This window comes from Passer montanus, unplaced genomic scaffold (assembly GCF_014805655.1).
Source record: "Passer montanus isolate IOZ18808 unplaced genomic scaffold, ASM1480565v1 scaffold48, whole genome shotgun sequence".
Taxonomy (NCBI): Eukaryota; Metazoa; Chordata; class Aves; order Passeriformes; family Passeridae; genus Passer; species Passer montanus.
The window spans coordinates 4,211,428-4,232,697 of record NW_024369707.1 but is presented as its reverse complement, the minus strand read 5'-3'; the positions used below and the strand labels follow the sequence as shown (position 1 = coordinate 4,232,697).

Below are 21,270 nucleotides of genomic sequence, written 5' to 3'. Positions count from 1 at the left end.
CATGTGATAAAAAAAACAGTAAATATTCTAAGAACTGGCTTGGCTGAAAAAAGAGCTTTGATAGAAAGTACTTGTCGTAGGTTAAGAACTGGCATTGTGCCAGCCTCAAACCATGACAGTGCTTCATCCACCTCCCAATAATACTGAAGCACTCAGTCACACTTGAAGTTGTGCAAAACCAAGGAGAAGTTGAACTAATTAGACTCAGTGGAAATGCTCAGTGAGAGTCTCAAATCCTGCAGTGCCTAAAGGTGCTGTACATGCAGTATGAATTAAAACCACAGATTTATTTGTTTTTCTAAAGTTGGGGTTACATACACACCTTTCCCATGTGAGAGGATCAGCTGAACTGGAGTAAAGATGTATCCATTCCAGGAAGATGGACTGGACAGTTGAGCCTTGAAAACATGTGAGCCTGCAGCACAGCAACATAAAAAAAGTGCTTTCCCATCAGTGAAGTTTTTTTTCCTTGAAAATGTTCAATAAAAATGTTGATAACACCACCTACATCCCCAAAAAGCTCATTCAGAACTGTTGGAATAGCTGTCCATAAAACAGTACAAAATCACCCCAAGCAGAAGCAGATGGAACTTAAATGAAACGGTGGCAAGTGCATCTTACACAGCTCTTACAGCACGTTTTGCCTCAGGGTTTATACATTTGCTCACACAAATCCTACCATAAACATTTGAATGGGTTGTAAAGATACAAAGTGAAGTAGATAATTTCATTTCAATCATGCCAATCTGCCTCTGCTTAATTTTGGCTCCTTTCTCTGTAATTTGTTTTGGCATTTTTTAATACCTGTAGAATACAAATGGGCTTTTTTGGTAAGAAGTATGCTCTCCAAATCCAAATCTCAGTACTTCAAACTATACAATCCTAAGGGCTTGACCCTACTAAGGACTCCATGCTATATGCTTCAAGAATTCTACTGCTTCCTAAGGAGTCCTTAAAAATGTTTTCATTGTTTAAAATACCTTTCCTCAAATCCCAGCTTCTTTACCATGCTACTGCTCCCTCTACATTCCAGTAGAAAACTGCTCTCTCTTCTCCTCTGCCAATGGTGTGGAACCTGCAACTCATTAACAGTTTCTGCTTGTCTCTGCTCATTCTTTACCCCCCTGCCAGTTGCTGCTTATAAAGTAGATACCTGTCCAATGATTAAAACAGTTACTCAAAAACAATTAAGTGCTATTTTTTAAAGGGCATTCATTTGAGGGGAAAAAATCATTGCATGCTAACATGTTTCATTTGATGCAAAGCAAGAGCATTTTAATAAATTATTCATATCAACTGAACAGAAAATTTACTGGCCTAATACTTTTAGAAGCTCAAATACAATGAAGTACATTGTACAAACACACACACATGTACTCAGCTGTATTGTATTTTCAGATTCCCATTATTGCAATAGTCCTTATCAGCTCTGATACATGAAAGTTCCTGTCTGCACCAGGGTAGAAGACAGATTTCTTGCTAATGCATCTCTCAGTAGATTAGATAAGGAAAAGCAGAAGAGAGCATAACATTTACCCCTCACTCTGTAACTTGATCAGTTATGCAAATACAAGTAACACCAAAAAGTAAAGACTTCAGAAGAATTATCATTGGCAGGTCTCTTTAATTTACACTGAAAAAAACAGGATTCATGGAGAGAGATCTGCAGTGGTCAGCCTATATTTGTATATATATATGTCCTGCAAGTTCCCACACACTGTCCAAGAGAAAATGTTGAAATACAAGCAGTTCAGAAAGGTTCCCAGTACAAGCAAGGATCCTTGCAACCCACAAGATGCAGAAGCATTTTACAGCATTTAAAAATCATAGTGATAAAATGCTTTATTTGTGGAAGTAAAAGTCAGTCCCTGGGCACCACTTGAATTCTGATGTTGAGCAGTAAGATAAGCAGAGTCCACAGGCGAAACAGGCGTGCAGAGAGAGCATCAGTGAACATGGGCCTGGGAACAGGCTCTGCACACTGAGCACGGCGCTTTGAAATCCTCAAGACGCTGCTGAGGCATGAAGCACATGCACTCTACTCCCTACCCCCAAAACAGACTCATTCCTAGTATTCATTTGGCCAATGACCTCAGCATGAAGAGCATTAAGTCCCTGTTGAAAATGCAGATTTGCTACAGAAACTCTATAAAAAGTAAATCAAATTTAAAAAAAAAATCTCTAAAAAGCAAGTGTTTCTTTCATCTGTTCCTGACTTCCTTATTATTTCAGTGTTGGATGTAGAAGAGTAAATAAATCTCATTTTATATCTGTGACACAATTCCCAGCTGTGGTTTCCTCAAGTCCTTCCAAAGCAGCTTTTTGGCAAGTTAAAATGATTTGGCACAATCACAGTCACAGAAAATATATTTTATTCCTGAAAAGATTATTCAAAGTTTAACAGGCTGTAAGAGCATCACATTCACTGAAACTCTCAGAAACCAGCGAGAATTGATTCTCTACTGCCTGGTGTACACCCCTCACACTTTATGAAAATTTCCTCCAATATCCTCTCTTTGGGAACTGCTAGCTTTATTTCAAAAACCACAATAGGTATTGTGGCAATGTTCATGGCTGGGACACTTGTTCATGGGAACTCTACTAAAACTCTGGTTTTAAGTCTCACTTAAGCTCAACAGCCATAATTCAGCTCTGAGTTTGGACCCTCCTGTGCTGAACCCAAACCACTGCTATGGGGTGAAATCCATTAAAATCCTCCAACAGCTTTCCCACTGGGATTGTGACATAAAAGTGTTTCCATTTCAGTGTCTCCTGAATGTTTCAGGAGAATTTTTACAGTGTGCCTCCAGCATTTCCCACACACTTACCAGCTGAAGAGAAAAATCCTCAACCCCATTCTGAATTTATCATCACAACACCTGCTCTCTGTCAAAGCTCACTGAGGACCCCAAACAAACCATCCTCAATGGGCTTCCAATCACTTTGCAATTTTGTGTTGCTTTTCAGCATGCCAGGCATATCCCAAACAGCCTAACCCACAACCAGATGGTCAATACACAGGGGAAGACACCCACAGACTTTAAAAACAAACAAACAAATAAATCAGAATTACCAGTGTTTAGTGTCTGTTTTTGTTGCAGCATTTAGGCCAGGACTTTAAAAAGTGCCTGAGAGCACAATCACAATGTAGGAACCCACACCCAACCCAGACTTTATTTCTTCCAACAGGTTGAGTGGGGAGCAGAGAGGGGAAATAAATCTAAAAAGCACTTCCTCTCCCCCCTGTTCCACAAATGCATTATTCATAAAAGCCAGGGATTTTTTTTATTACCTGGGGATTTCACTTTTATTATGTTCAAAGGACTGTTTCAGAGAGTACTCACTCCCCTGCAGGCAAATATGCAGGGATTTTTTACACGGCAGTATAAATTACAGTGAATATCTAAATAATACCGGCAAAACCTCAACAAAATCAAATAGCCAAAAACATTAGGGACAAATTGCCCTTGCACAATTTATTCCATTGTTTGGTGGAACTCCACAGAGAATCTGAGGCCCCTAGTACACTGGATCTAAATTGATTTATTCTTACTATCACAGGGGAAGTCAATAAACTACTCCTTTGCTTAAGTTATACCGACATTAAAAAAAATTCTAAAATACTACAAAAATGGCTATTTTTCCTTAACTCCTGAGCTTCTACAAAGAACTGAACAACATAAAGATATATGTTGTTATTCTCATAAACCTGATTAGTGAAGACAAGGCATAACTACAGCTTAAAACAGAGAGAGAGAGAGAGAGAGAGAAAGAAAACAACACTTTTTTTATTCTCTGAAGAGCTGAACAATATAAAGATATATGTTGTTATTCTCATAAACCTGATTAGTGAAGACAAGGCATAACTACAGCTTAAAACAGAGAGAGAGAGAGAGAGAGAGAGGGAAAACAACACTTTTTTTATTCTCTACACAACATATTTCAGATGCTACCTCTGCCTGTTGTAATCATATTTCCAGTCTGAATCACAAATACTCCAGAAATCTATCTTGCTCTGAAGAGCCAAAATATTTATTTTTATTTGACCTCCTACTAGGTGCATTCATGGGAAAACAAATGGATTCTACTTGGGGCATGTCCATTTGTGCCTGTATCCCAGAAACCTGAAACCAGGCCAGCATTCTTCTGATTGAATAAAGCTGAGTTGTCTGGGTTAAATCTGTTGTCAATATGCCTCGCTTATACAGTGAAATAGTTTCTTGTTAAGCAAGACACAGATTTACTGTAGGCAAGATCCAGACTTCAAATGCATCAGCATGGAAGGGTGGGATAGAAATGTATTAATTCCTCAGGAAACACCAGATAAATGTACCTTAGAAGGAAGCTCTTTTTCTATGGATAATCATGGTCTTGACTTTGCCTACTTAAGCTATCTCTTGCATCAGAATCCAATTATAGCAAAGCCTACAGAAAACAGGTTTGGCACACTTTAATATTTTGGTATTGATCTAATTTAGCTCTGGTTTCAATTACAACGGGGAGCATTTTATCAAGAGATAGATTTTGTTTGTGGGACTCTAAATTGCTTTTTTTCCTTATTGTCTCTGATCTCACTATCTGGGTACTTTTTCCATGCTTATTGCTTCAGTTTTAGAGGTTGCACCCATTTTATTATGAACTTTTTTACAGGAAAGAAATCAAATCCAGCTTTTCTAAGTAACAAGGAGTGAACTCAATACATTTTAAAACTGGGCTGGGGTTTCTGTAGCAACCATTCCACAGTGATGCAACTGAATTTGACATCAAAGAACAAATGTATCAAGTCATCCTGACAACTGAAACACTTGCTTTAAGAAGAATGCCTACATATATCTGGAACAAAGAGGGATTATCCTAAGTAAAATGAGTATTTTATTTAGTAATGTATGTATACCGTATCATCCTACTTGAGGCATCTTTTCTCCCACCAATGTGCATAACTGCCACAAAAATTAGCTGAAGTTATCCCCAGAAACTGAGGAGAATAGACCTTTTTATTTAGTTTTCAGATGTATGGGAGAATTATCTCATTTTCCATTTAATGACATACAGAAGATATATGGAAGTAATTTTCTTTCTTCCTGCTAAATTTGGCTTTAAACTCTGCAGCTTTATGTCTTACATTCATTGAAGGGAATGTCATCTCTACAACTCAAAATAGTTACACATATTTATAAACTCCATCTAAGAAATTACCCCTGGTTAACAATGTGTACACTTCAGCGACAAAGCCTAAAGCCTGACAACAGGAAATTTTTTCGGCACTGTGCTCTCCCAAAATACAAATCGCATATGTTGATAATCTGGAATGTTTGCTGAATTAAAGGATTATGAAATCATATCAGTGATTAGAATCATACACTGCTAAAGGCAGATAGCTGGAGTGTTGAAATTTCTAAAAAGGAAGCTGTCAAATAGTAGGAAGCAATTTGCAATGATCCATAGCTTTGTGAATAAAATCACAAACCTAGTGCTCTGTTAAGCTCCAAGAAGTGATAAAATTTGAATTCAGAGTTTATAATTCCAAAATGAAGTCCATTTCATGGGCTGCCACAATTTCTAGAAAAATGTAAGACTCCACAGAGATAAAGGAATGTTACAAACTCACTGGAACTGAGACAGAGTTCCTAGTGTTTCCTCAAGCATGAAAAGGCATGACACTCAGGGTAGACTGCTTTTTAAAACTCCCTGTTGGTACTGCTGGATGTGAGATACAACTGTTCAGCCCTAAAGAGAAACATGCAGTGCATCCTTCTGCAGCTGAACAGCAACAAGAACTGTGCAATTTTTTAACTCAAGGTAGCTTCTACTTGCAACTCCCTTCTGATGCAGAAGAAGAGTGCAGCTGAAAATTGGAGCTTGTGCTGTTGAGACTATTTTAGAAAGAAACCCATTTAAAAATTCAAGTGCTTTTCAAATGTCATTAAAATAAAAATTAGTTTAGGCTGTAATATGTCATAGGCTTTCACATCTACAGTTGAAAAATAGATGTGCTCCTGTATAACCAGTGCACCTGCCCTTAAGGCTATAGTTCTTCCAAAGCAGGTTCCTGTAGTTAGATGTCAGGGGATCATTACTTGAAAAAAAAAAAAAAAAAGCTTATTCTAGTAACAATGGTTGTTTGTGCAGGCTTCTGATGAGACACACCACTTAAAGATTCAACATTACTTTTAGCATTCCCGCCTCCTGAACAAGGAAAACACCTTTAAATTTGACCCCAAAACTTAAGAACTCAAGCTGCAATATTGAAAGCGCCTCATCTGCACATGTAAGGCTTCACCCAACAAGCAGCTCTTTCCTGAGAGCAGCAGAGCAGGTACAAGCCGTGGTGTGGGGAACTAGCAAGAGGCCAGCAAACACTCTGCAGCCAAGTTTCTGACTTCGTTTTTAGTATTATATACCAGCCCTGGCAGCTGTTTCTTTCTCAGCTGCCCAGCTTCTCTGGGCTGTAGTGACTCAAGGTGGGCACCCTCCCTCGGTGCCATTAGCGAGGGCTGGTGAACTCTGGAGCCTGTCCTGCTCACACGGAATTACCCCGGCATCAGGAACATGTCCCGGCTTGTTTGTGCCCGGTTCGGCCCGCAGGCTCAGATCTGCAAGGGAAATCAGGATCCTGCAAGGTCTCAGGCAGTCCCGGAGCCGTGAAGGGGCATTCCCGGCACCTGGCTGGCTCCATTACAATTGGTGTGGTTGTATCTGTACAAGGAGGGACTTGCCAAGTTTCCTTGTGTTCACGTTTATTGCTGCCGTGCCCCAGGTAATGCAAACGGCAGGTAATTTGAGCATTTCTCTCCTTCCTAGTTTGTCTTCTATAGGATTTCCTAGCTGACATCTTGGGCAGCCTGCAGCCTGCTTCATGCACAGAATTTATACCCACCGCACCACCGCGGTGAGGGTTTTTTTATTTTAAAGTAATGCCCTGAACACCGCCCGTCCCCCAGCCCCAGCGCGGAGGAGGCTCGTGGCAGGTCCTGAGGCCGGGCTGCGCTGGCCGGCGCCGCCGGAACGGGAAAGCCCTCATCGCTGCCGATTGTTTTCCTGAATGCCTCTGCGAACAAGGGCGAGAGGAAACATCGGGAGCTGGCCGGCGGCCAGGGGCTCGCTGGCGGCGGCGGCCGAGGCAAACACGCTCCGCCTGCGCCGCCGCAGCCGCGGGTCCCGGCCCGGGGGGACGCGGCCCTGCTGTGCCGAGCGCTGCCGGCCCCTCACAGCCCGGCGTGCCAGCCCGGCAGGGGCAGCCGCGCGGAGCTCCTCGCCCCTCAGGGCATTATTCCGCTTGGAACAAAACCTGCCCGCAGCCTCGGAGTAGGAAAATAAAAACGGGTTCATGTCGCACAGGTGTGGCGGGGCTGTGGGACGGAGAGCCGCAGAACACACCGGGCCACGCCAGGGAGCCACCACGAGATCTATTGCCCAGCTCCATCAGGGGCAGATCCTGGGAAAGCCTCCCACAGCAGCCACTGGCTCTTACAGGGTGGGGGAGAGGAGGGTGAGGGACAGCCAGAGGTGCCGCTGTCACCAGGCTGCCTTTGCCCACAGCCCCTCTGCCATGCACAGGCTGCAGGGTGCCCCATCCAGCCTCCCAAAGAGCCGTGTCCTGGTCACCGTCCAGCTGCCCATGGGGCAAAGCCAGGCTAGGATTTCACCTTTTGAGATGCACGTTGGGAGCACATGTGAAAGCAGTTAACTGTGCAGTTATTTGGTCACAGGAATTTACATGCTCAGCTGCTGAAGCAGGAGGCTGTATGGTTAACTGGAGATGTTTAATAGATTTGTAGCAATGCGTGGTGGGGCTTTTAGGTCCAGTAATCTGTTCAGCTCCAGACCAAGAAACTGAGTTCATACCTCTAAACCCATTCTCTTCAGAGCAGAGGGGTGAAATCCAAAACAGTGCAAAGACAGGACCAGCCATGGTCCACTCTCAAATCCAGTCATCTGTGGGATCAGGACAGCAAGTGGGACCACAGCTTACATGCTGCCAGGAGATCACTTCCTCCCAGTACCATTTTCCTAAGTTTGGGAATCGCTATTTTACAAGCATCAATAACTTGCAAGAAATTTTCCAAGCTCTACCAAACACATGTTTTGAGTTTGCAAGAAGTTCCATTACAGAGAGAGAGCTGTTTAAAAAGTAAAAATTAGTGAGATCAAGATAATAAAATAAATACTGCTGACCTAACATTCCTTTGCCAGGATGAAACACAAGGCAAATCGGGCATTTCCTACAGCTCTTTGCAAACATTGCGTCCTTGGAAGTGCGATGGATGGAGCAGTGCTTTAGTGCTCAGGACACCTGGACTTCATTTCCAGCTGTGTCACTTTTCTGCTGAGTGACCTTGGGATGTTACTGTAAAACAACACTCAAAAAATCTATGAATGAGAAGTGCTGCACGGGAACTAGGCTCTTCTGCCATCTTCCCACAGCACTGACACACAATCCTATGTCACAGCTGGCATTTCTGTCACAGCCTGCTTACAGTCCTAATCCTACAAAGAGTTCTCTGTGGAAGGGACTTTAATAGAGCAGTTCTGTTTGCAAGAAATAAGTCCAAAAGAGATGTGTGAAGCCAGAAGGATACTTCTACCTGGGTTTTTAATAGACTTAAGATCCAGGTTACAAATTAATATCCACAGGATCAAGAGAGCATTTCAATTTCAGGCATATACTTTGTGGCATTGGCATTGCATTGCCTGCATTTTTAAGTCCCATTCACAACTGCAGCAATAGAAAAAAAAACCCAATAATGATAGGTGATAACTAGGTCTGTTCAGTCACACAAAAGTACCAGTCATGTTCCATTTCTGTAGACCACTGGGATTTTATGCCATTGAGAACAGTATCCCTATGGCTGTAACACCAATTTTCCGTACTCTGGTAAAAGCTTCCCAGAAACCAAAAGAAGGTGGAATCTGTTTTAATCCTGCCCTGTTTACTCACTCTAGGACACCTGTTTTCAAGTAAATCCTTAGCAGAAGCCAGTGAATCGAAGTGCCTTATCCTGTAGGACTGAGGCCTACATTTTGAAATCTTTAAGGGATACTTAACTGAGCTTTATCATCAGGAGAGGATCACTTTAACATCTGAATTTCCCAGGAGCCATATACATGATTTATCTGTCTGAAGGTTTAGAATCCCATCCAGCCTAAGAAACAGAACCTTGAACAGGCCACCGGACATTTCTCTTACCTTGTTTATTAAATACCCACTGCCAAGCTCTCTGAATATTGAGCTTCAAAAAGATTAATCAGAAAAACCTAAGAATCACACTTATCTCATCCAGCAATATCAAATCCTTCATGATGTCTACCAGAGTGAAATAAACAAACTCTCTTGTAATAAAACCTTTTTTTCTTTTCTGAAACAAATTCAAGTTTTTCATAGGTTTAGAAAATGTGGTTCTGGCCAAGGCAGATAAGCGACAAAAACAGCAATGAGGGACTAAATGTACAAATATATTGCTTTGTAGATAATTTTATCTATTTGCACTAAATAATTTATTAGCTGAACATCACTGGCATGTATAAATTGGCTCTAACCAAATCATCTAACCGTTTTTTCCCATGGTTGCCATTGTGCACACATTGCAAAATTCTCAGATGTGTCATGAAAGACATTATAGGCCTACATCTCAAACAGCAAAAAGTCCAAATTATTATCCAGATACCTGTCTTCAGCTGCAACTTCTTCACTGTAAGAGACAATAGGTGCACTCACATTGGGTTGGTAAGTTAAAGAAGCCTTTCATTCATTCATTCAAAACAAACATTACAACTAATATGGTTCACAGAACACAAATACTGAAAATCACTGGTACAATTCCAGGTCACAATTACTCTTTATATAAATGTCTGTCCTAGTGGAATCTGAAGAAGCAAACACAAAGAAGGTAATACCCTGTAGGCATAGAAACATGTTCAATTCCTTGTTTAGGGCTCTGACAAAGAATATAGTCACACACGAGGCTGAGTATCTGGATTCTGAGATATCTGTCTCCAAAGCTGGAAAGGGCACCAAACACAAAGCACCCCTTCCAGACCACATTGCCTGGGTGGGCTGCTCCTCTGTGGAGTTCTCAAAGTCCACATGCAGGTCAGGCTGCTATCGGTCAGCCTGAGATCTGAGACTCCAGCAGGCATTGGGATCATGTTCCCAAGGCAGCCATATGTCAGATGCAAGATTATATTCTCTAGCAAGGCTGCAGCAATTCAGCAAAAATGCATGTAATTCCAAATACTTCAGCCTCAACAGATCTGTGTTTCCAGATCTTGGCATCGCTGGAACGTTTCCAGACAGTTCCACTCCCATCAGCATTTGTCCCGAATCTCTGGATGGTGCTACACCTCTGACACACAGGTACACACAAGATAAAAAGAACGTGTTGGAATGAGGTTACTACCCAAAGCTTCAGGGGCATAAAAATTGGATGCAAATTATTAGATCAGACTTGGATCCACCTATGATGTTCAACAGGTCCTGGCTGACAGGTTTGCTTGGAAATGATAAAAGGCAAAAGCAAAGGGAAGGGGAGGAGAAGAGGTAACTAACAGACTCCTTAGTAAATTCATCCTGCTGAGGTCATGGAGAAATCACCAAGGGCCTCCCTGTTTGTGGCATATCTAGAGACATATAAAATAAGATTATGTGGACAAGACTAAGATAGAAGGAGTTTCTATTTTATTTGGAGAGCAGTTACTTATAAAAACAAAATAAACAGGCAAAGGGCCTTGTGGATCTGCTGATCAGCTCTGCCTGTCGAATTAAAAAGGAACTGTGGGTATTTCCAGATGAGTTTAAGAAGCATCTTTACCTTGAGGCATCAGTGTTAGCCCCAACAGGACATTTCAAGTGCCCTTTAATCACCAGTATGAAAAGGAAGAGCTAATGATGAGAACAGATGGGGGGTTAGTTTCACATCCTATTATGAAGCAAACTATATAATCCTTACTCAGGTGGGAGCTCAGGCTTTAATTCTGTACATCACAGCAGAATGTGCTGCAGTAAAAGAGAACATTCCTGGCATTATTCTGAAATCACAGTCTGAACGCCATTTGATACAAGAAGAAAAGATGATTAAGTAAACAAATTTTAAGAGATCATGAGGTAACTCTACCTCTTGTCTACTAGAAGATTAAAAGGTTGCTTGTTACACTGCAAAAAGTACTGCATCTAATAAAAAGCTGTGTTGTTAGCCCACAAATATGGAGAAACAATTTGTTTGACTTGCCACAGTAGGTAGCAATAGAAAGGAGGAGAGCATTCTGAACAACTGTTTGCTTCTGTCATTGCAGGAGAGGAAGAATTGCCCAAGGCAGGGATATTTCCTGGTATGGCACAGGGACTTTGATAGTCAGCTGGTAATACATTTACCAGCTATCTAGTTTTCCCAGAAGTGTCTTGACCTGAGCTGACTCATCTGTGTCCCAGGAGGCTGACTAATCATTCTGATTTATTATCCTGTGGCCTGCTAGCCATTTCAGTTCTGTTTACATTGGTGCCAGTACTAAATTTTATACAGGGCAAACTAGGTTCTGTATAGGCATAGTTATTTAAACTAGATTCAAAACCAAGCCAAACTTATCACCAAGCATCCACAAAATTGAAATAAGTACAAAATGACACTCTGCTGAGCAACATCCTGGAAAAAAAGCTGAAAATTTAAAGGGAAGGCAGAGTTACAAGACAAGCTAATAAGCCAATTAAGCCTGGAGTTAATTGGTGATTGTAGGCATCTTCCAATGAAATTACAAAATTCCAAGGACTGCTTGTAACCTACAAAAGAACCATATGATCATTTTTAACAAGGCAGCAATGGAGTACTGTGTATGGGAAACAATCTCAGTCCTATTGAATGAATAGCTCTTGGTGGCAAGCATATACAAACCATGGTGTGGAAACCAGCAAAAAAGCCTCTTGAAAAAGCCAGAGAGTGTGGGCCCACATGCCTTCATTTGCCCCAAAAACTTGTCCTAAATGAAGCTCTACCCCAAAAAACATACTTGGGATGGGCATAAGTGTGTCACCTTTGTGTGATACTGTTATCACCTGCAGACTGCAGTCAAGGAAACTTCCACTCATGAGACCTAAAGTAGACTAAGCAGAAGACTCAACAAAGCATGAAAAAAAAAAAAAAAAGAGAAGGATAGCACAACTGACAGAGTATTTTCCAAAAGCAATCTTAAACCCACATGCTCAGATATACAGTAGTACCTCACTAGCTACAGTAATTTGCCTATTCCCACCAGTATTACATTTGAGATTCCATACTGCTTGTATCTTACTGATTTAAACATAAATTGTGCACAATTTATTTTATCTTGCTTGCTTTGGAAGCTCAGCTTGGGATCTGAGATTCACTCTGACAAACGGCTTTCTCCATCTCAACCCACAGTAACAGTCTGTGGGACAGATAAAGGCACTAACAGGTCCTCTGCCAGAATTTTGGATCAGAGTCAAATGGAGAAGTGAACACCACACTGTTTCTCAAAGCCAGACTCTGAACACTTCCTATAGAATTAATAAGTAGTAGAAATGTCACCATCTTAAGTTTCAGCAATTGTACAATAAAAAGATGGGATACTGGGTTATTGAAATAGGAAGGTGTATACCCTGTGGAAATGATGTCTGATTTTCTTAGCAGATCTCTTGTTTATAAATTAGTATTTTAAGAGAAAAACAAATCCCTTATTTAAAGAAAGTACCCAAAACTTCTAATCTTACCTTCATTTCTGAGAAAAGTATATTGCTTACAGTGGCCTTCACTTAAAAAAAATACTGATGCCAGCAAATCCCTGCCAGCTGTGCATGAGAAACACTCTTAATTACCCTGAACTTTATAGTAGTAGTGACGTTTCCAACAGACATCTTTAGCCACTGATAAAAAATATTTTGTATTTCTTCAACTCACTCACATGAAATGGTTGTTTCAAGTGGATCTGTCTTTGTGGTTTCCTGGATTTCTTCAGTCTTGTTGGAAAGCTTGTAAATTCCCATGGCTGATAGCAAGCTAAGGAAGGAAATAAAAAATAGTAAATACCACTTCAGTGGTGTAAGTCTTTTTATGCTCTTTTTTGGCTGAGAGTGCATTTCAGGAGATTGTTATCTGCTTTTACATAAACTTCAAAACAGTTCCATCTGGGAATCCATCTGTATGTCCATTTTGCACCCTCAATTGAACTCCCTTCCACCAAATCAGGCTTCACTAAAGATATATATTGGTAGATTAGTATTTGGCTGAATTAAGTGAGTCTGGGCTGCTAGTTTATTTTACAGGAGCACTTGACAATATCAATACAATAAATGGATGAAGCAACTAGATGGAAAATTACTCTTTAATATCTTATTACTTCCTGCAGCTACAGAGCAAAATATGTGAAAGAAACAGTAAGATAAATCAGATGATCTTTTTTCCGTGCAGTGACTGGGTATTTAATATCTGCTGATTTTTAATTATATTTTTGAAAATGAAGATGCTTTAAATTGAAAACAAAATGTATATAGAATATATTTACTACACAGACAAATGTCAGCCGATCAGCTTTGTGAAGTTCTATCTCTTTTTGCACTCAGATCATGTACTAAAATTGCTTGTGCTGCTTACTGCCTGTATTGCTGCAGATGAGACCAGAATGCAGCCCAGCACAGCTGCAGAGAGCATGAAATACACAGCAAGGACTATTAGTTACTGACTCCAGTTTACTTTTCAAAAAGCACCTAACTGTCCCATATGCCGTAAACAATCCCATGACTCCTGGAGAACATGAATAATAGTGGAAGGATCACGACTTCTGAACAGAAGCTTGCAGATTTTGCTGAACTTGTTCCAAGAGAAGCCATAGGAAGAAATTCTGAGTAGCATAATGCTGTTAGAGGAATATTGACACCAAGTTGACCCAGTGACAGCACTCAGAGCTGATGAAGAGATTTAAATGGTGCATTCTGCTGAGGGGTTCAAAAGTCAGAAGTCATAACCTAAAATAATTGTGTATACCGGAAATTCAAACTATTTCACTCAGGGTCAGAATAATGAACTCATAGAATTAGTTGCCAACTAAGAACATGGAAACACTGCAGTCTAAGTGGCTTGGAGACATCTTGGCACTTTTATGGAGAGAGAAGGGATTAAAGGATCTAGTGACAAAACAGAAAAGTGGGGGTTAAGAAAAACTTAAGGGTGGACAAGCCTCTGAGGTCAAGTGGAATTTTCCTCTCCAAACGTCATTTCCTCTCTTTTATGTCACTCTTCCCAAAGACCTCATGTCACAATCACTAAAGCTTAGATGAGGAATGGACTCCTACCAGATTGAAACAGGAATGAAAAAGCACTATCTTTTCCTCTGCTCCATAATAGAAGCTGCTAACCAACAAGAACAGACTTCTTTATCTATATACAACGCCATGCATTTGACCCACTCAATCTAATGCAGCACATGAGGTTTTCTCATATCAGCCTCTTCCTGTAACCTTATCTTCCCCAGTCCCATCAGAATACTACAACTGGCCAGATAACAGAATTAAGCTGCAATAGCCTAATGTCACAACACAACACAAAACAACTGTCTAGTGTACATTTCATTGGTGACATGCTTCTTAATGAGTACTACCCAAAACATTTGCAGTATTAGCATGGGCACGCCATTTGCAATTGCAAGAAGTATATGGAGCTACTGGCCAATGTTTTAAGCATTAATTAAGTGACAAAACACTAATAAAGGCACTATTTTAGACAATTTTGCCTTGTCTTGTTTTAGAAGAAATCCTGTTCCCATGAAGAGGTTGCATCAGATATAAAAACATTTCAGTGGAAAGTACACACATATAAAAAGCATATGTAAAAGTAGGAGCATTTTTAATTTGTCAGGTATTAAAGCAAGATTTTATTAGCAGTTTTTACTGTTTGGCTCTTCCAGAAATGGTTCCTGCAAGTTAACTTGTACATTGTAGCTGCTTTTCTTTGCCTCTCACATGAGTTGACACCTACTGCACCAGTTGAGGCACACAGGGGCTTCTCCAAGCAGCTTGGTGCTGATTTGTCCCCAGGAAATGTGGGATACTCAGATATTCACTGTGGCACTAGCTCACTGCATTGTGCTATGTCCTGCTTTGCTGAGTTAGGCTGCAATTTCTTGGTCTCCAATGTAACTATAAAAACAAGATCTAAGAAGAAGAGTAGGTAGATTATGCCAGGGGTGACGCTCTTTACTGATAAAGATCATCAGCCCTCTGCTCTTCGCACTGATAAAGCTGTCTTGGAACCTGACTTTTCTCAACAGCACAAACCAAATCAGGTTTTCCAGAGCCAGGTCCACCTGGGTATATATCAGCAGAAAATCACCCAGCTGTTTCTTTTTCAAAAGGTGTGAAGAGATCCCTTTGCTGATGTTTTGTGGAACACGCAGTTGTATCTCAGCAGACTCAGTAATGCTTACCTGGCTTGTGTCCAAATCTTGCTTGCTGATGGGCTTCCTCACAGGGAGAGGCATGAACAGATTTTGCACCTTTCTAATCCTGAGGAAAGTCCCTGAATGTGCCTGATCCATGGCAGCAGCCTGCCAGGACAGAGATCCTCCAAGCACAGCAGGAGAGCTTGAGTGGAGCTGATTCGGATCAGCAATGAGCCAAGGCAAGAGAGCATGGGGCAGGCCTGCATTCAGGTGAGGGGATTTGTCCAGAGATAACAAAGAAAAATTTCAATAGTTTTCTGAATTGCAGGGAGCCTAAATGGAGCAAATTTTGAACTTTTGAAACATTTGCCAGTGGTTCAGTTATCTTTTACATATGGCAGAAAAAAGCTTGTGTCTTATGCATTTTACATAGAAAGCAGCTTTGTCAGCTCACATCCTGGGATGTGGCATTAAAGAACATTTCTCTGATTCTACCCACACAGACAGCTCAATTTCCCCAAATCCCTCAGCTTTCAGTTACCACTAAAAACAGATGTCAAAATCTTTGCAGACTATATTATTAAAACAGGTAAACATTTGTTTGTTTTTTCTCTCTCGTCTTCTTAAAAACACTGAAGAATCACACTTTCTTAAAGCGTATCTGAGGTGCCCTAGAATTTCAGCTAACCTACATTTGCTTCTATCCAGTGTCAGTCTGACACCTCTACCTGTCTCTGCAGAATCCCACAGTACTATATAATATGCCTCCAAAACTTATCTAGGTTTCATGTAGTAGAGATATTTTATACTTTGGGACTGATAAAAAGATAATTCAAATTATAATTATAACCATTTGCTCTATATAACAATTACTCCTTACAGCATAAAGCCATTTTTTTTCAAATGTGAATTTGGTTTTGTTAAACCAAACAAGTGGCTTCTAACTTAATATGCAATTAATTACTTTCAAATTATGAGATCTTAAAGCATTGAAGCTCCTTAGTTAAAAAGAACAATTAATTATAGTTTAGTAATCAATTAGAAGCTGTGCATTAGTAATATTTTGTATTCTGAGAGACAACAGTTACACGGACAGAAACACATTTGTGGATGGTACCTCAGAAAAGTAGATGTAAGACAGAGCTGTCTAGAGCTCTACAGTCCTGATTCTAAAATAAAATTAGACAGGGACTCATCAGGTTGAAAAGTTCCAAGTAAGATCTTGATCTCCTTCTGCTTTCCTTCCACCTTTCCTACCGGCTCCATTTTGCCATTTTGGTCCATGATTCTGTTTGCCCTGTAAAGATTTGTCTTTAACAAAACAACTCTCATGAGCATTTCTATGTGTACAAGATCAGTGCTTAAGCAAAACAAGTCCCCATCTCCTCTGAACCCTCTGATGCCATTGTGATGTTAAAGTGATTTATAACTAAGAATTTATATCTCATTATTCAATAATGGGTGTCATTCAGATTTCAGATTCTATCTGACTCCATTAATTATATGTCAATGATTTTTTTCCCCTCCTTTTCCAACAGAAAAATAAAGTGCTGCCAGAACAGTCTGCTGAAAGGTTCAAATCTCAGGACAGCAGTTTTGAATCAAATGGCTCTGACTCAACCAATGCAAGAATGAAAACAGCTATTAGAGATTCCCTGACAAGTTGCTACAACAGGGAAAAGCCTAGAAGTGCTTTTCACCTACCTGCCTCCATGACTTTGGCTCTGTCCTGAGTGGTACAGCACAAAATGCAGCACCAGGAGAATAAATAACCTGGCCTGAAACCTCTGTGGCTTTTCCTGTGGCTGGCACAAAGGGCTCCTCCTTTCCCTGCTCTGACAAGGGACTGACAAGGGCAGCTCTGCAAGTCAGAGGGAAATACTGCAAGTTACACTGCAGGAGGGCATGGGGCCAGAAGAGGCTCAAACTGCCATTGAGCAAGTTAGTAAGGTTTAAATAAGTTTAAAACTTACTTTTCAAAAAGCACCTAACTGTCCCATATGCTGTAACTGTATATATAATAAATATGTACACTTTATTACCATTTTATATTTATCTTCTACATTAGTTCTACCCAGACAAGCTTTTTCTTGTCCTGGTTACCTAAAATTAAATATCAAACACAGGAATGATTTTGCTCTGCATAGTTAAGACCACTTCTGGTTTGCTACTTTTGGCTATCAATAAAGATCTGAAGAAGGACTGCTTCCTATCCCTGCTAAGGACTCAGGGACACACCAGGAAAGCAAGCAAGCAAGCTTGGAAAAAAATAGAAGAAAAGCCCCTCCAGGATTTAAAAAAAAAAATAATAATCCAAACAAAAACATGCCGGAAATACACAGAGAGCAAAGAGAAAAGTCACAAAACTTCAAGTCATATAACCTTCCCATGTACTAAATAAATGTCCCATAGCATTTTATTTACAGCATTTAAGGAAAGTACAACAGAGGAAGTATCTCCTACTGGCCAATTCACCTCTTAAACATGTTCACCTTTTTCAGCATCACTTTTATCTGCAAATTTATGGGGACAACATGTACCTGACCTGCATCCAAAGAGACCACAATTTGCATAATATCAGGTGGCTACTTCTGATGAGCAGTAGAGAAGGGGTGAGGAAGCATTTGCCCAAACTCCTCTGGTACAACAGACAAACAGCCTCTAAAGACTTCCTAGAGAAACCTCCCTTCAGGCAGAGCAAGGAGCACAGAATGATTGGGACTTTAAAATTCTTGGAGAGGACTCCCCGACAAGAGGGATAATTGAAATAAGGACCTCTGTATTCTCTTCCTCCTCCCTCAGGGACAATGACAACAGCAGGTAGGAAAAAGGCTGATACCTCCTCATATCTTTGTGTCTTCACTAGAGCAACTGGTAACTAATTATTCTTAAATTAAAACCAGAGCTGGACAGGTTAGGTCCTGATAAACACAATACAGTTTGCTGTTTAGCAGTGTTGTCAGACACTTCATATTTCCTCAACATCATCACTCACAGGCTGCCTAAGCAGCAGAAAATAAATATGAATCATTCAAATTGCTTGAAGGTTTCCTGGGAAAAGTATCTGACTGCATGAGACCAGCTCATGTGTCCAGAACTGCCACATACATAAAGAAGTTCCTTTAAACATGGAAAGGTTGTCGGTTGTGTCTTGTCCTTCTCTATTTGTATATTCTTGACCTTTTATAGTTGCCTTCCTCTATTTGTATGCATCTGTTTGCCACTTACCATTACCAAAAATTCTTCCTCCTGCAATCTTTCAAGACTTTTGCTCTGGCCAAGCTGTCACATTAACCTGGCATCTCTGAAGGCACTGCTTGCAGCTAAATCTGTGCAGAAAAGCCACCAGGCTGGAGAAACAGCAGGGAAAGTTCAGTTAAAGATAGTACAGGAGACAAGTTGCATGTATGACCTCTCTCCTGCTCTCCAATGACACATCAGTCTCCTTGATCATTCCTACAGATAACAGTAAAACCAACAAATGACACAAGAGAAAAGGACTTCTCAAAGTAGGTGGTGACCTGTGCCACCAATTTCTCTATTAAAGGGATGGTTTTGTTTCTTACTGGTGCTTGTTTTCTGCTGGAGACATATCAAGGCTTGAAATTATTGATCTATTTCTGTTGTCAGTCACTAGATCACTCTTTAAACTTAGATTTCTGTGGTGGGATACAAGATTAAACATAAAATTAATCACCAAAATTCTTTTGCCACTTGAAAGGACAAAATTTCCTATTGAATATGTAAGATCTTTGATTTACACCTCATGGTCACAAAATGTGTTTTCTGCTTGTCTCATTTGGGTATCTTCAGGCTTTTCCAGGTTTTTTCATTCTCTGTTCTTTTTTATCATATAATTACGCAAGGAGAGCAACTTAACACTGTTGCCATAAAGATGAAAGCCCTAAAAGAGTGGCATGTTTAACACCTTTCAACCAATCAAAAGAGCCTGAGAAGACAAAGAGAGAACTCATTATCAATGCTTTTTGTTGGGGTATAAGGAAAATCACCTAATGACTGTCAACCTTTAGCCTTACTTGCTTTGGTTGCAGGCATATGCCACTGCTAAACCAATGTGGTCTGAATTAAATTCCAGGTAAAACAGTCAGAATCCTTCTGCATCCTTACATGGTCTGACTGTCCCAAAGGGGACAGCCTCTATCTGCTCACCCAAACACAGATTCCCTGCACTTGGCTCTGTACCCAGAGTCGTAAGAAAGTCATTTTAGGAACAGTGTTCTAGGTTTCCTAAACACACAATATACATTGGAATAGTTACTGCCAAGGATTAAAATAATGCCTAAGTGATTTTTTCCAGGCACTCCACAATACAGTAATTTTTTCATCCAACAGCCTTTCATGTGACACTTTTATATAAAAATGTTTACAGGAAATAGCAAACTTTCCTTTCGTTCCTCAGGTTACATGTACCCCCATAAAATGCAAATGCTGAGTGAAGTCATTGAGCTACCTGACACTTAAAAATGAACACATCTAAGTATCCTGCTTAAGATCAAATTGTGGCTCCCAGCAGCTAAACAGATATTTCAAACACTGGATAACTGATTTTTTCCTGGCCTCCAACTGCCACTTTTAATGGGGAGTTACACAGTGAATCTTTATTAGCAAAGACGGTGGGCCTTAGGGGGTCCAGCAAAGGCAGTTTCCATTTGCACTTGCGCAGTGTGATGCTCAAGCCTTTATCATTGTGCAGACTTCTAAAATTTGAAATGAGGAGTGGGGACTGTCACAGAGACAAAACATCCAGGAACATACAGTCTCACAGCATACCAGAGTCTATGCACTTTGTAGCAGACCTGTAGGAAATCTGGCAACAGCTGCTGGGAAATGCTAGCCAAAATCCCAGAATCCACTTCAGCAAAGACTTTTCAAAAAAAATGAAAATGTTTCAAATCACTAAAAATCTTCCAGGATTCTCTCTCATCAGAATAGTTCAATAATAATATAAAAATGTCAGTTGCATGGAGTTTTCCTTTTCTCCCATCCTTTCCCCAAAGTTTAGGAGGTGTGTTTTACCACAAAAGAGAAAGCCAAAAAGCCTGAAAACCAAATTGCAATTGCAAAATGCCTTTACCAGTAGCACATACAGAGAGAGGCACACTAAGCCTCTGGCACAACAAACTTAAAGTTCCCAAAGCTGAACTCAATGGACATGGGCATGTGACTCCTAAAATTTCTATGAGAGATGCTTTGGCTATTCCCATGCAGGACAAACACAACACAAGGCCCTCCAGCTGAATGGGAGTGACTCATAAGGAAGCAGCAAAGCTTTCCTAAAAAGGGCCTATCATCACCTTCCTCTTCCATTATTGCTGGAGAGATGTCAAGGCTTTGCTTCTCTTCCCTCTGTCCTTCCTTGCACATTTTTCAATCAAATGATCATGTCACAGTCTTCTTTACTCTCAAGAGAAGCATCCAACCCTTCAGCATTCCGACTGCAATCACCTGCAAAAACAGCAACAGAGCACATGTGCTGCTGCTTGGCCAGCAGGTGGGAAGGATCCCTTCCCCTGGGCTGCACTGGCTGCCCGAGGTGTGCTGTGAGTGTGGCTTTATGCTCGTGGCTACTCCACAGCAGCTCACCATGCCAGGGACACAGGTGCAGCTGCTTGTGGGGCAGTGTGTCCTGGCTCTGTGACATGCCAGCTCAAAACCCTGTGACAGGAACAATCTGTTGGGGCAGGAATTTCTTACGTGTGCTTTGCTAGTGGTAGAAATCAATACACACTGGGGGAAAAGGAGCTTCAGGCTCTCTTCATGTCTTCTCTCTCACTGCCAGCTTTGGGAAGAGAGCAGTTGCTACTAAAGAAAAGGAGCTTCATATTTTGCCATGTTCGTTGTCATGGTTTTTTTTTCCCCCTAAGGCCT

The 21,270-nt window shown here is 40.8% G+C and overlaps 1 long non-coding RNA gene across 2 annotated transcripts; it reads right to left on the bottom strand.

Annotated features, from left to right (window-relative positions):
• Positions 1-313: 313 nt before the first annotated feature.
• On the bottom strand, positions 314-17,190 carry LOC120508647. 2 transcript variants are annotated; one of them, XR_005629038.1, is made up of 4 exons: positions 17,086-17,190; positions 15,427-15,641; positions 12,910-13,004; positions 314-415 (listed from the first exon to the last, which is right to left on the bottom strand). It is a non-coding gene; the product is annotated as an uncharacterized LOC120508647 (long non-coding RNA). The 2 variants fall into 2 exon arrangements; XR_005629039.1 differs by lacking the exon at positions 17,086-17,190 and adding an exon at positions 16,499-16,665.
• Between the last annotated feature and the right edge of the window lie 4,080 nt (positions 17,191-21,270).